Here is a 15,994-nt window from a genome sequence, read left to right as displayed (position 1 = left end):
GGTGTGGGATCGGGCAGTGTTTCGTTCTGCTGTGCATGGGGTCGCTATGAGTCGGAAACGACTCGACGGCACTTAACAACAACAACAACATGATGATTGATAGGGTTGGATTTTCTGGGATATTGTTTTAGTTACCTAGTGCCACTCTGACAAGAATATACCACAAATGGGATGTCCTTAACAGGAGTTTATTCTCTTACAGTTTGAAGGCTTTAAGTACAAGTTCAAAGTGCCAGGCTCTAGGGTCTGGGTGAAAGCCCCTCAACTTTGTGGTTCAGCTCTGCCTTCTGCTTCTGGACCACTGGAGCTAGAGGCTTTTCTTCACTCAGACAGCTGCTGGCTGCTGAGACTGACAAACCCAAGGTTGACAAGGAAAAAGGCACAGTCTTGATCTTACCAAACCACATGACAGGCCATTCGTTCAAGTCCATTGATAGTCCCAAGGTTGGCAGAGCATGTCAGGCTGCTGAACAACAACATGGCTACATGCAGGGGTCAAGTGTGCCGTAAGCTGGAGACCATTCCCAAAGCTGTTTCTTATATATGGGAAGCAGACCACCTATCCAAAGGCAGCTAATTAACTGCTCACAATAGATTCCACCATGGAGTTGATTACCAGTCTCATGATAGGGAACACATCCAACTGCCCAGCCACTCAACCAGGCCCAGCCAAGTTGACATACAAACTTAACTACCATAGATATCCATTCAGGTTCACTGATTGTGTGGAATAAGCCAGTGGCATACATTAGAACTAATGTTAAGGATAAATAAAAGTAAAAATCAGTATTAGGTTTAGGAACAACATTGGAGGGTAATGAACACAGGTTTTGGGATGCAGACAGATCCTACTTCAAATCCTGGCTCCACCTATGTTTGCCTTGCAGCCTCAGAACAAGTTTGACTTCTAACCAGAAGGCTGGTGATTCAAACCCACCAGCCACTCCTAGGAAGGAAAATGGGGCAATCTACTTCCATAGTGATACTGCTTCAGAAATCCAAGGAGGGGTCACTATGATTTGGATCTGACTCGCTGGCAGTGAGTTTGCTTTTTTTTATTTTTCCCCTGAGATTTAGTTTCATTTGTGCAATGGATTGCGACCCCTCCTTGGGTTTCCGAGGCAATATCACTATAGATACTTGCCCAACCTTCCTTCCGAGGAGTGATCTAACTCACAGAGTAGCTAATAAAGACATATATATATATAATATGTAAAATATATGTGTGTGTGTATGTTAAAGGAGGTCTGGTGGCATAGTGCCTAAGGCATCTGACTGCTAACCAGAAGGTTGGTGGTTCAAACCCAGTAGCCACTCCTTGGAAGGAAGAGTAGGAAATCTACTTGGAAATACCACCTTGGAAACCCAAGGATTGGTCTTTATGAGTCGGAATTCACTTGACAGCAGTGAGTTTGGTTGTTTGGTTTTGGTTATATAAATATGTTGCTTTTGATTATAACTGTCCCATTGGCTGTAATCTTTATGGAAAGAGCTCTGATGGCACTGTGGTTAAGGCATAGGACTGCTAACCAAAAGGTCCACTGTTCAAACCCATGAGCCACTCCATGGGAGAATGAAGAGGCAGTTTGCTTCCATAAAGATGAATAGCCTTATAAATGATATGGGGGTTGCTATGAATTGGAATCAACTCAACAGCTGTGGGTTTTGTTTGTTTTTTGGCAATCTTTAGGGAAGTAAACTGCCAAATCTTTCTCCTGCAAAGAAACTGGTAAATTGGAACCAATCTTTCTTTTGACAACCTAGGCTTAACCACTGCACCACCAGGGCTATTAATAAATAGAAATCTCACAGTTTTTGGGATGTCAGACCTTACACCAATTCTTTTTCCTTATGTGAAAATCTTGAAAAGATAAATTCAGGAATAGCTACCTCAACTACCTATCTTTGAAAACTGGTGTTTCTCTAATCTTCCTCTATATTAGACATTCACAATTATACCTGCACCCCTTCTCCAAAACGCCAACAACAGCAACCAACACCAGCAACAATAATGACACTGATTCACAGACTGTGCTGATATTAGGTCAGTTGATGTTCCTCCTGATAGGAACTGATGCCTATTTTTAAGAAGGCCAGTGTCCAACATCTAATACTCAATAAGTAATGCAATTATGTACCTTAAGAATACAACATGTTTTCTTAATAGTTTTACATTTTAAGTCATTTTTAATCAAGAAAAGAGGGTATATGGCCAGTCTAAGTCATGATTACTTTATTTGACCCAAAATATGTTGTTATCCGTGACTGAGTAAATGAAGACTTATGATCCTATACAAGACTGGAACACAGTGTTTTCCATAAAGGCCCCAAATAATTGGCAGTAAGGGATGACTGGGGGAAAGAGAACATCAAGGCTCTGAAAAGACTGCTTGCATAGCACTTTAGGTTCTTTGTGAAACAGATCAAGAATTCTCTTATTATCTTGATATTGTATAGTATGCTTCCAAATGCCCACCCAGAACATTATTTTGATTTATATTCCTTTAGAATCAACTTCAATTTCCAGTACTATCTTCTATAATTTTATGTTGTTATAAAAGTGAATCCAATATTTGTGGCAGACTATACAGTTCTGTTGGTATTAGTGGAAAAAAGAATAAGAGAAAGAAATAGAAGCTGGGGCAGGTCTGTGTCCAAGTGTTTAGTACCATATTGTAATTGTAACATATTTTTCAAAAATAAAAGTGAACTGAAGAAGAAAAGAGACATGCTGCACTCGACATTTTAAATCCATTTATATCATAAAGTTGAGTTCTTGCTAGCTTATCTCCCCCCCACACACACTTTTCTTCCCTCATTTGGCTGCGAGAAATCTGTTAGTGTAGAAAACTATTCATCTTGCAACCCTCTTCCAAAAACTCACACCCTAGGGGGATTAATTTCAGAAGAGAGAAGTAAAATTTCCTATTACAAATGCACTAATATTTTCATATTGTCTGCTCTTTAAATGAATGTTTTCTTGCTGTATGCCATGAAGATGTTCTATTCTCCCATTCCCCCCATTACTATGTATTGTATGAAACTGTTTATTTTGCTTTATTTTCTCCTACTGCACTGTATTATTATGTCTCATCTTACTAGCATCGTTTATTTTGAACAAGCAGCCTATAATCAGGACTTTAAAAATTGTTTATACTCTTAAGCTAAGCTTTCAGGATTGGGAAACATATTTAAATTAAACATAAGCCTATATTTTGATAATATTTTTCTCAGAGAGCTTTGCAAACATACCATCTTTCAGTTACCCTTTGGTCATTTATTTCGCAACATGAACCACTAAGAACATGTCTAAGAACCTAAAAGCACTCTGAGTTTTGAGAACAGATATCACATCTCTGTGATTTTTTTTTTTTTTACATTAGTGTTTGATCCTATAATAAGCTTGATTCCAATTGGTTCTATTATCTGGTTTTCCAGACTACAGAGAATTAGAATGAGGCAGAGAATCTGTCAGCGCGACTGAAAGTGCCAAAAGGATAGAGCTGATACAATAGCAATGGATAAAATAAAAGAGCCACTCAAATGTATTCCTAGGAAAGTTTCAAAACTGGAATTATTGTGATATAGAAATAAATTGTTCATACACAGACAACGTTACATAATAAAGTACTTTCCTGTTTATTATATTTTTAAAAAGATCATGAATGTGTGATATCCCTTTTTAAAATAAATTTTTGCAGGTCACTGACTAGTTTATATTGGACCTCTTGCTTCATGTTTATAAATCTCTTACATGATTTCATAAATTTTTTTTTTTGGAGGTAAACAGATTGTCCTAAACATAAACTAGTTTATAATAATAATGTAGATGCCTTACGGCCTCCCAAATCCTAATCCTTTGGATTGGGTAATCCTTTTTTTTAAGAATGATTGGTGATTGTTTATTCATTTGGTAAACACAATATTTATTCAGTATATTATATAGACCAGTAGCATTGATACTAATACTATCAATGTGAACAAGACATTATTCCTAAAATCGAGGAGTAAAAAGTCTATATATAACCTTTGGGCCATACTAATACATATACTGAGAATTCTTTTACCCACTTAAAAACATTAAATGAGGTGACACACATGGAATTTTTCTGTTCCAAAGTAAAGAATGGTGTTTATTTATATTGACCCAATTTACTCTCCCATTTACTCTATGCAAGCCCACAATGTAATGATTTTCATCACCCCTATTGATCTTCACCAAGTTCCTAAGTCCTTTGAGCTGAAATCACTTAACTTTAAAAATGTATTAATACCTAACTCATGGGACTATTGTGAAGTTTCAAGAAAGCAACTACATGTGAAACATATAATACATAGTTTTATTGAGTGTTTGCCTGCTTATTCCTTTATATGGGAGCTCTGGTGGCATAGTGCCTAAAGCATTTGACTGCTAACCAGAAGACTGGAGGTTCAAACCCACCAGCCACTCCTTGGAAGGAAGGTTGAGCAATCTACTTCCGTAGAGATCCCACCTCATAAACCCAAGGAAGGATCACTGTGAGTTGAATTGACTCAATGGCAGTGAGTTTTAGTGTTTTTTTTTAAGCCATTTAAATGCATCTCTCCAGGGAATCATATGAAAGATCCAGAACATCATAGCAGAATATATTTTGTTTGTCTTTTGTAAATTGTTTTCCTTATTCTCATAGTCTAAGCACCATTTACTTTTTGAAAAATAATGTAAAATAATTTTATGATGTACTATTGGAAGTGTTTGAATAGAACATATGTGATACCTTGCCTGGGTTGCTAATTCTTTTCAAAGTGACTGCTTTTGATGAGTTATGTTAATAATCAAATAATCAAATGCCAAGATTTTATTTTATGGAATATTATTAAATAAATATATAATGTTGCATTGGAATGCTTTAATATAGACTCAAAAGCCATATCTGGACCCCATATGTTTTTTACAGATTGTTTTTATCTCCAAAATCCTTTAAAGATATTAATGTACCACCTTAAACTTTGTATCTTTTCTTGCCTCATATTCTTCACCAATTTTTAGAGTATCTAATTCTGGGGGCAGAATTCTTTTGAGCAAAGAGGTTGGTATGTAGTCAGGGAAGACTCTAAAGAGTGGGCAGTAGATCAAGAGGATTCAGGAGTAATCTGGAGGAGAAAATGAAGGTTTGTCAATGAAAATTTAACTGGCCTTAGCTGTGGTCATCAGACAAATAACAATAGGGCCTGTGGCATCAGATGGCAGGGACCCATCCAGTGGAAAATGAATTTTGAAGAGGCAGCTTCAGGTTCCAAACAGATCAATGGGAGGGAGATAAACCTTCAACTCCAAAACTTCTTGAATTATGTCAATATTCCTAGCTGTGAGAAAAAAAAAAAAAAAAATGAAGGGCATTTGTCATATGAGTAAGACAAGAATCTGTGCAGATGAACAGAGATGAGACAATTGAGAACACTGAAATGAAAACAATGGAAAATTCAGCTTATCAGCAAGTAGCTTTTGAGCTCTGAAAAGGCATCTTACAGTATTTTAGGCACACAGAGATATAGCAATGCAGGAGAGCTTTATTGAGCCTTCAGGAAGTGTATAATCCAGTTGTAGAAATAAAATTATTTTTCATGGTGAAATAAATGAAAGCTAAATTTTGAGAGAATTATTTGTGACAAATTGTGTGTGTTCCTGAGACATATGACCTATGGTACATGTTGGAAACTAAGTCTAAAAGATCAATTGGTTGTTCATCTCTTAAGGGCAGTACTACCAATTGGAAAATTCACATCAAGTCAATTTCCCCCATAATATTCTCCTTACATACTATGCAACTGAACAGCATTGGGAGAAACTGATAATTGTAGTCTCCTATGGGAGCTCTGGTAGCATAGTGGCTAAAGCACTTGACTGCTAACCAGAAGGCTGGCGGTTCAAACCCACCAGCCACTCCTCGGAAGGAAGGTTGGGCAATCCTACTTCCGTAGTGATACTGCCTCAGAAACCCAAGGAGGGGTCGCTATGAGTCGGGGCCGACTCGACGGCACATAACAACAACAACAACAAATGTAATTTGCCTTGTAAAGTATTCTTATTGAGAGTCACTTTGTGGTACCCTGCCAGGGTTGCTGATTCTTTTCAAAGTGACTGTTTTGGTTGAGTTATGTTATTAATCAAAATTTATGCCTCTTAACAACTTTTTCTATGAGAAGCAAAGAAAGTAGTGATGACACAGCAGAAAAGGAAACCATATATGTGAAATCCATGTACAATGTTGCTCTTTTTTCCCTGATGGAAAAGATAGTTTTACATTCCTGGAACTAATGTGTACATTAAAACTTTCTTTGAGACTTGGACTTGGTGATAATATTAGGGATTTAATATTTTGGTGTATAATTAACCTCATTCATATATCTTAATGCTTCACTGTGTATTTTAACAGCATTTCAGACCTCTTTGAAAGTCTTCCTTTATTTTACTATGAGACAAGGTGTGGAATTGGTCCTTTGCAAGATAAAACAGTGCTTATAGAAGAGGACTGTTATACACAGAACTTATGAGCATTTTTTAACCGTTTTGACAAGTCAGAGTTTCTCCCTCAGCACCCTAGCTTTACAGATTTCCATAATGAACTACTTGGCTATGTTATTTCTGGAATTAGTTCTACAATATATCATATTCAATTATGAATTAAGTGGCTACTTAATGGTATTTCATCAATTTCAGGGAAGTGCTCTCCTCATAGGATGTTAAATTAATTCTTGTCTCCATTGTTCTGGAAGCTCCAAAACTGAGGAAAGACTGTGGAAAAGACAACATTTAGAGTATGATTTTGAATACATGCCTCAGAAACATAAATGCATAGTGATTTGTAGTATAACTATGTGGTGAGGCCAGTGATCCTTCATTATAGAAGTACCCTGTCCTCTGAAAAAAAAAAAAAAAATAGATCTTTATCCCAAATCATGTTTTACATTTACATAGGCATCTTTTTTAAAATCTGAAGACTTAAATCAACAATTTTATATGTTTAAATGTCCACTTTCTGCCAAACTTGTAAGAAAAATCTTTAAGGAACATGCATAGCCATAGTTTGTGATGGGGAGGGAAGGATGACACTGGCTTCAGTGTGTATGTCACTGGGCAATTTGTTACAGAATTTATAAAATAATCACTTGTCTGCACTGTAGGCAGTCAGAGTCAGACTGGAGCAAATCTCTAAAATATAGAGACTTCAACAACCCCAAATTAATCTTTTGGTACTCTCGCCGCATTACAAATATTTATTCCTTTGTTCTCTTGAAACCTTTTATAGACTCAGAAGAAATGTACTATTAAGCCTCCAGGACAGAAGGCATGGAGAGACTAGACACTCCCAGGAAAGTCTGATGAGGCTGTAAGTGAGGCAACCCAGTAGAGAAGCCACACTCGATTTAGACTTTCAAGTGTCTGAATAGGGTGAGGAATCAGGCAGTCTCTGTAGTCACAATTGTGTTGGCTCTTGCTTGATCTTAAGTTAATCACCATGTGATTTCAACAACTTATTTCAGATTACTCATCTGTAAAATGGCATTAATAATATTACTTAGTAAAATTAATGTGGTGATTAAATAGTACAATTTATAAATCACATAACACAGCACCTAGCATAAAATGAGCACTAAAACATTACTAGCTTTTATCAGAAAAATGGTTTCATTAACAAATAATAGTATTATTTGAGAAATAAAACAAAACAAAAAGCCTGAGGAGAAAAACAAGAGGAAAGAAAAGCTATGGAAGAAAAGCTATGGGGGCATATGGAATATGAAAATGTTAATATGCTGAAATGAGTCTTTAAAGATGAGTGCCTCCCTCTGCCAAATAAGGGTATGGAGCCTTCCATATATATGGGGCAGTAGCATAGTGCCTAAGGTATTTGACTGCTAGCCAGTAGGTTGGCTGTTCAAACCCACCAGCTACTCCTCAGAAGGAAGCTTGGGCAATCTACTTCTATAGTGATACCCCCTTGGAAACCCAAGGAAGGATCACTATGAGTAAGATTCAACTCAGCAGTAGTGAGTTTGGTTTGGTTTTGGAGAGCACAAAGAATAGCACGTGAGTAAAAAGTATCATGATGTGGGCAGAGAACTCTAACATGGGCAGTGCTGCAGGAGTGTGCTGTGCAAGGCAGAAGGAGGTGGGAAAATAATTTTAGAACTAGATAGGAGCTGTCTCCTAAAGGCCCTTACATTTCATGTAAATAGTTCTGCGTAACCCTATGGACAGTAGAATGCCATTGAAGGGTTGTAAGCAAGAGAATGGTACAACCACTTCTCCCAGACTTTCAGGAGAGCAAAAAAATTAACTAATAAATATGTTATTTTTGGTGTAGTCTTTTTCCAAACTGCGTTCTTCATGCTATTCTCTCTCTCTCTCTTTTTTCTGTTTTTTTTTTTTTTTTTTTAAATCAACTTTGGTATTCACATCCCTCTTTCCCCTCATTTGTTTCTGACTTTAATCGCATCCTGAACTTGTGCATTGGTTTTGATTGTATAGCTTGGTTGTTTGTACTTCAGCAACAATACATGCTTTGATTACTTATTAAATGAGAGTAGTTTTCCTATGAACACATTAGGGGAAGGGCATATTTGTCCTGATTATGATCACAGGAGCATTTAGGTAGGAAATCATGCCAATGCTCAGATTGTTTTGTAAGTCAAATCTTTCTTATGAAATATATTGGATTTGTATTTTAACATGTATTCACTTGTACTGAGAGTGTTTATCATGTAGGAAAAATGTAGCTCTATATTAACAACCTAACATAAATTAATAGACTTGTAATGCTTATATTTTGGAAAAATTATAAACTAAGAACATTTCAAATACTAATGTCTTTTGTCCCTAACCCAAGGTCCCTTACCATTTTCTCCTATAACTTGCATCTATGTGGCAGAAATGATAATTACCTACAAGCCAAACAGAAAGGAAATTTAATTTTAAACTTCAAGAAATGCAAAAGCAATACAGAAAGTTAGTGAAGGGGTCTGAAAGTATACTAGAAACATCAAGTAGAAGAACAAAATGATTTGGGGAAATCCTTAGTACTTGTTTTTAATACTAATGGTTGCATTCTGAAATTCGGCTAAGGAAGCTGAGAGATGTAGAAAAAGTTTCACATTATGTTCTAGCAGATGGTTAAGTAGTACCTTTCATTAACTCATTCATCTAAAGCTTTTTCATCTATATTAAAATTGTCCCAAGGGAAAAAAGAAGTTTCAGAAATCTTTGTGATCCTTTACTTTGGAGAAAAAATCCATTTTCTGTGATTTCTGTCAAGTACAAAAACCTGTTTAAAGGAATTAGCTGTGATAATTTATTGCTTTGAATTGGTTCCTTTTGCAATACTGCTTCCCACACATTCATTTTATTTCATTCATTTTGAGTATCTTAAGCTTGCAATTTCATGATCCAAATCTGTACAAATTTATGTGAATGTGTGTATATGTGTATGTGCATGTATACATGTGTGTGTTCTGAACATGAAAATCTGTTAAAAATGCCACATTTGAGCATCTACTTCTGTTGTAGATTTGCATCCCTACTTGATTTTCTCATTTCTGTCTCATTGCTTGCTTACTGATCTTTCAAAACGTTAATCTGAAGGAGTTATATTATTTATTATGGAGATTTTGTTTGAGAGTGGTATTTATATGTGAATGTGTATCTATGTGTATCTGTGTGTTTGTGTGCTTTTGGTGGTGGGGGAGGATAACAAGAAAGGCTACTTCAAACTAAGTACCAAAGTTACAGACAATTTTAACAAAGTATTAAAAAGGAAACTGATATGTATCAGAATGCATGATTTTAAAAATCTATACTATGATTTATTGTTTCTGAATATGAAGGTTAATAAACTAGTAAGGCTAATGACTTCCCAGGAATTTATGCATCCCACCATGAGTGCTTTTGGAAGTATCATTTTGGATATATTGCTCAAGACATGCCTCTCAAAGAAACCATTTCCAAGGTTCTTGGCCCATTTCTGTCTTTTCAGACCTCTAATTTCATAAATCCAACCAAGAATGCAGACAGACCACAATAACAGTTATGGCAAAGTTGTTGGTCAATACTCAATATTGACATGTTTCAGAAGAGCCACCTGAAAAATTTTAAAAAATGGCACTAATCAGTAAAATAACTGCAATGGCACAGGCACTTAGCACAGAATGTGGGAGTTATTTCAATAGTATTCTGTGAGCTCTGAAGTTGGTTGCCAAAAAGAGTTCTAAAAATATCTTGAGCCACAGGAGATTCAATGAAATAAAGGGTTCAACACATGTTTGGACAAATATATTCTAGTGTAAGAAATCTGATATGATTTTCTAAGAATGTGAATCAGACCATTTTACTGTTCATATTAAAAATTTTAGAGATTTTCTATCATCTATACAATAGTTTTCAAACTTTCTACTTAATATCTCTGTGGACTGACAAGAGACCATGACCATCCAAGATATCTATGGGTATATTGCAAAAATACGACCCAAGTCATGAACTTTTTATGAAGTCTTTCTGCCTTATCTTAAAAATTTACCCAAATATTTCATTCACTTCACAATTTAAAAGGTCATATTAAATAATATACCATTCAATGGAACCTATTGGCCAAAAAAGATGCATTATTCCTCTCTGTATTTTAGTAGGACACTGCCATTGCCTCCAACATTCACTCATTTATCCATTTCATGTATTCAAAGAACAGTAATTGAAAATGTATTATACAGTACTGCATATTAGATGATAGACATTACATGTATCTAACTATATTTTAATTATTCCTTTATGAGAGTCTCTCTCCCAATAAATTGAATTTCTTGAGAGCAAGGGCTCTGTTATTCACTTTCTTTTGTATTACTACCATACTGCTTGGAACATAGATAATGTTGAGAAAATATTGGGTAAATAAAAACATTTGTTAAAAGCAAGCATTTATAAGAATTTATGGTACATAATATATTGTTCTTTGAATTCTTATTCTATTACTAGCCTCCTCTAATCCAATTTCTGTATTTCCATCAGAGTTACTGGTTTTCAATCAGATTTTGGTTTTAAGTGCAAATCCAAAATTATTCCTGATTGTAATGCATTTAGTATGTTTCTACAGCTGTTTAACGCTGTATCTATACTAGTCTTTCCAAGTTTTACACAGTATGGTTCAAAAATCCAAACTCTTAACAGAAGACTTGGAAGAAATCTGATATAGCTGTGTTATATCTATACACCCAGTTTCAACTTCCAGCACTGCCCTTTACTTCTTTCCATTCCATTTTTTGTGTCAAACCACTAATCATTTACACATGCTGTTTTGGTAAGACTTTCCTGCTTGATCTCTCAGATCTAGCAAATCCCAACTCATTTTTCAGGACTTACCCTTGACCTTCATATTTAACCAGATCCCATTGAATGCAATAATCTGGTGAATTGATGATTCTATATTAGATAGTTCCCAAACTTTGTTAGAAGGAAACTAGTTCTGTAGGATAAAAATACCAGTGTAATGCAAAGGAGGGAACTAGGTGAGAAATGTACTATGGGGGCAAAGAAATTTTGGGCATTCGGTATTAAATGTAATGAAACCAGTGTACTTAATCCAAAAATACTCAGAGCCTTTTCTGTTCCCATGTTCATTGTAACTCTTCAAGAGTAGACTATGTAATATACTGTGTTTCCCAAACATACAATCAATTTATCACACATTTAACATTCCATTGTATGCGAGTATTCTACTAAACATAGTTTTTGGAAACTCAATTCTGTTATCTTATTATGATCAATTTTTTATAGCCTGTTTGCTGCTTGAGATCAGGTTCTGTGTATTATTTGTATTATTTGGCAATTTTTGTTTAATAAAATGTGAAAAATTGAACATTGACTTAGTTTACAGACAAGATAATTTCAAATAACATTTCAGTATAAAGATAAAAAAGTTAATTTCTTCATTTGTCTCACTTATTGTAATTGAGTTGATAGCTTAATATGAAGGTTGGACACATTTATAATTAAGTGAAACATGCAAGTAGATGAAAATTTATTATTTTAAGTGGAATGTGCCTTTTTAAGCATGAGAGTATTATTCTTTTGCTAAATTAACCTATTGCAGTATGTTCTATCATTGAAAAACTGTAAAAGTAAATACAATGAAATTGTAAAATTTTGAAAATGTCTGCATTATTTGTTGTTGTTGTTGTTGTTAAGTGCTGTCGAGTTGTTTCCAACTCATAGCGACCCCATGCACAGCAGAACGAAACACTGCCCGATCCCGCGCCAGCCCCACAATCCCTGCTATACTTGAGCCCATCATCGCAGCCACTGTGTCAATCCATCTCGTTGAAGGCCTTCCCCTCTTTCATCGACCCTCCACCCTACCAAGCATGACATCCTTCTCCAGGGAATGGTCCCTTCTGACAACATGACCAAAATAGGTGAGATGAAGTCTGGCCATTCTTGCTTCCAAGGAGCATTCTGGCTGCACTTCCTCCAGGACAGATCTGTTACTTCTTTTAGCAGTCCGTGGTATTTTCAGCATTCTTTGCCAGCACCACAACTCAAAAGCATCAACTCTTCTTCGGTCTTCCTTATTCATTCACATGCATACAAGGTGATTGGAAATATCATGGCTTGTGTCAGGCGCACCTTAGTCCTCAAGGAGATATCCTTGCTCCTCAGCACTTGATACAGTTCCTTCGTGGTTGACTTTCCCACTGCTACATGTCGTCTAATGTCCTGACTGCTGCTTCCATTGGCATCAATTGTAGAACCAAGCAAAGTGACTTCTTTGGCAACTCAATCTTCTCTCCATTTATTGTGATGCTGCTCATTGACCCAGTTGTGAGGATTTTTGTTTTCTTTATATTGAGACGTAATCCATACTGCAGACTGTATTCTTCAACCTTCATCAGTAGGTACCTTAAGTCATCCTCACTTTCAGTAAGCATTATTTAGTATTGGTCATTATGGATATTTTCAGTTTGAATTTTATAAGAGGGCTGATTTTTTTCAGCCTAAGTAAAATCTATAGTTAAAACATTTAAAGAGAAATCATTGTATCTGGATTTATACCTTAGTAGAAATGTCTGGAGAGTATGACTTAAAAACCAAATATTCATACTGCCAATACACAAATATAGATACTTAGATTTGCATTCAGTTCTCTTTCATTCTGAATAGATAGTTTATATTTCTGATGAAGGTATGCTCTTATTTATATTTTAATGAACAATTGGTTGAAAAACAAAATAAGTCTATTTCTATTCACTGCCAAGTCAGTTGGAGGCAAGGTAATAATTTTAATAAAAATAAAATTGGTTTATCTATGTGGTGAAGATTAATTTTCCACCACTTGTCAGTTTGTCATACAATGGTGGCTTTCATGTTGCTTTGATGCTGGAAACTATGCTTCTGGTATTTAAAATATCAGCAGGGCCACCAGTGGTGGACACATTTCAATGAAGATTCCAGACAAAGGCAGACTAGGAAGAAGGACCTGGTGATCTATTTCTTTAAAAAAACTACCAGCAAAAACCTTATGAATAGCTGTGAAACATTGTCTGATACAGATCTGGAAGATGAGCCCTTTAGGTTGGAAGGCACTCAATCTATGACTGGAGAAAAGCTGCCTCCCAAAGTAAGTTTTGCAGTGATGTAAAGCTTTCTGTACCTTCATTTTCTGAAGTGAAACAACTCAAAATAAGAAGAAACAGCTACAAACATCCATTAATACCTGGAATGTGGAATATATGATATATGAATCTAGGAATATTAGAAATTGTAAAAAATGAAATGGAACATTTGAAGATTGATATACTACTCATTTTCAGGATCTATCCAGAAAAGCAACATGATCAGGGATAGGGTAATATCTACAAACCTACACAGATGACCAATTAATAAGGCTATTATTCAAATTTAAACATCAACTGTTAATGCCAAAGATGAAAAAAAAAAATTTGATGATTTTGCAATCTTAAACTTCTGAGATCTTAAACTTCTGCAATCTGAAATTGATCAAATGAAGATGCATTGATAATTACTGATGAAAGAAATACAAAAGTTGGAACAAAGAAGGATCAGGAGTTGGAAAACAGGGACTTAGTGATAGAGATGATGTCAGAGATCACATGATAAAATTTTGCAAGACCAGTGACCAATTAATTGGAAATACTTTTTATCAACATGTGTAGAACTCACTCTGTTGAATACATTTGAATCAAGTTAACTACATACGTGGAGGATCCAATGGAGAAGCTCAGTGTCATCTGTCAGAACAAGACCAGGGGCTAACAGAAAAACAGACCAAAAATTGCTTATATGCAAATGCAAGAAAGCTGAGGAAAATTAAAACAAGTCTCCGAGAGCCAAAATACAACCTTGACTATATCATACCTGGATTTAGAAACCATCTCAAGAATAGATTTGGCACTTTAAACACAGTTTTATTAACTGATCTTTCTTGCAGGTGTATGAATATCATCCTATCACTTATATACTGTTGTACTTCAAGATAGATATTGAAATGTTCTTTTTGATGATTAATATGATGGCATTATTCTTCAATTTGTCATTACAGCATAGTAGATCATCTGATTATCTGATTCAAAATGGCCAGTGCCAGTCCACCTTGGCTGACTAATGCTTAGGATATTCATCTTCATGCATTCCATTTCCCAGGAGTTTCCATTTAATCAGCTTAGTTTGCATTTCCTTGCATCTTATTATTATTATTATTGTTATTAAAATACAAAAAAAATAAATAGTACAATAATTAGAACATAACTGGCAACAAAAGAAAATGAATGAGTAAATAAATTATTTACTTCTAGAAATATTTTATCTTAAGTACACATTTACTGAAGGATTTCTGGTAGCACTGTGGTTAGAGCTTCAGCTGCTAAGCCAAAGGTCAGCAGTTTGAACCAACCAGCTGCTGCATGGGTGAAAGATAAGATAGCCTGCTTCAGTAAAAGTTTACAGCTTTGGAAACCCTATTCAGAAGGAAGATGAGACAATCTACTTCCTTAGTGATACTGCCTCAGAAACCCAAGGAGGGGTTGCTATGAGTCGGGTCCGACTCGATGGCACATAACACCAACAATGGTGGTCTCTATGGTTCAGACTGTGGGTGTGTATATATATATTTATTTGTTTGTTTTGTTTTACTAAAATAAAAAAGAGATTTTTTAAAGAGCCTTCCCTCACCCACCCCCATTTATCTGTTTCTTCAGTAATATGGATAAATGGTCAACCCACAAGATACGTTGAAATTTTAATACCTACACCTATGCATGTGAGCTTGTTTGGAAACAAGGATCTTCCTGTTATCACTTAAATTACATAAGATGTGTCCCAATGTCTTCTTCACTTGTTTTATAAAAGAAGAGAATACGTATAGAAAAAGAGTCACACACAGGGGGAAGACACTATGTGATGACAGAGGTAGAGACATTCATTAGCAGCAAAAGAATGTCAAGAAATTTTTGCAGCCATTAAAAATTAGAAGAGAGGCATGGTATAGTTCTCTCTTAAATCTCTTAAAATATATCAGTATGTCCAGGACCTTAATTTGAATGGTGAGAAAATAAATTCTGTTATCTAAAGGCTCCTACTTTGTAGTATTTTCTTATGGCAGTCATAGGAACATAACACCACATATTCTTTGTTATGCTCTTTGTTTTTAAGGACAAAGCAACATGCTTTGACTAGACACATTCACATTCTTGTATATGTTTATATACATATATGTATTGCATGTATTATTTACACACACACACACACACACACACACATATATGTATAAACCAAACTCACTGCTGTTGAGTCAGATCTGACTCATAGCGACCCCTCCTTGGGTTCCCGAGGTGATATCACTAGGTATACCTAGTGATAAATACCTAGGTATGTAGACCCATCTACATTTCTTTACAGGTTTTATCACTATCAGTGTATGTAGTACATACCTGTGTTAGATATGCTTTATAT

The sequence above is a fragment of the Orycteropus afer genome, unplaced genomic scaffold (genome assembly GCF_000298275.1).
Source record: "Orycteropus afer afer isolate SDZICR_OR568_19922 unplaced genomic scaffold, OryAfe1.0 scaffold00205, whole genome shotgun sequence".
Classification (NCBI taxonomy): domain Eukaryota; kingdom Metazoa; phylum Chordata; class Mammalia; order Tubulidentata; family Orycteropodidae; genus Orycteropus; species Orycteropus afer.
The sequence above is the reverse complement of the archived record's forward strand: the minus strand, read 5'-3'. Positions refer to the sequence as shown.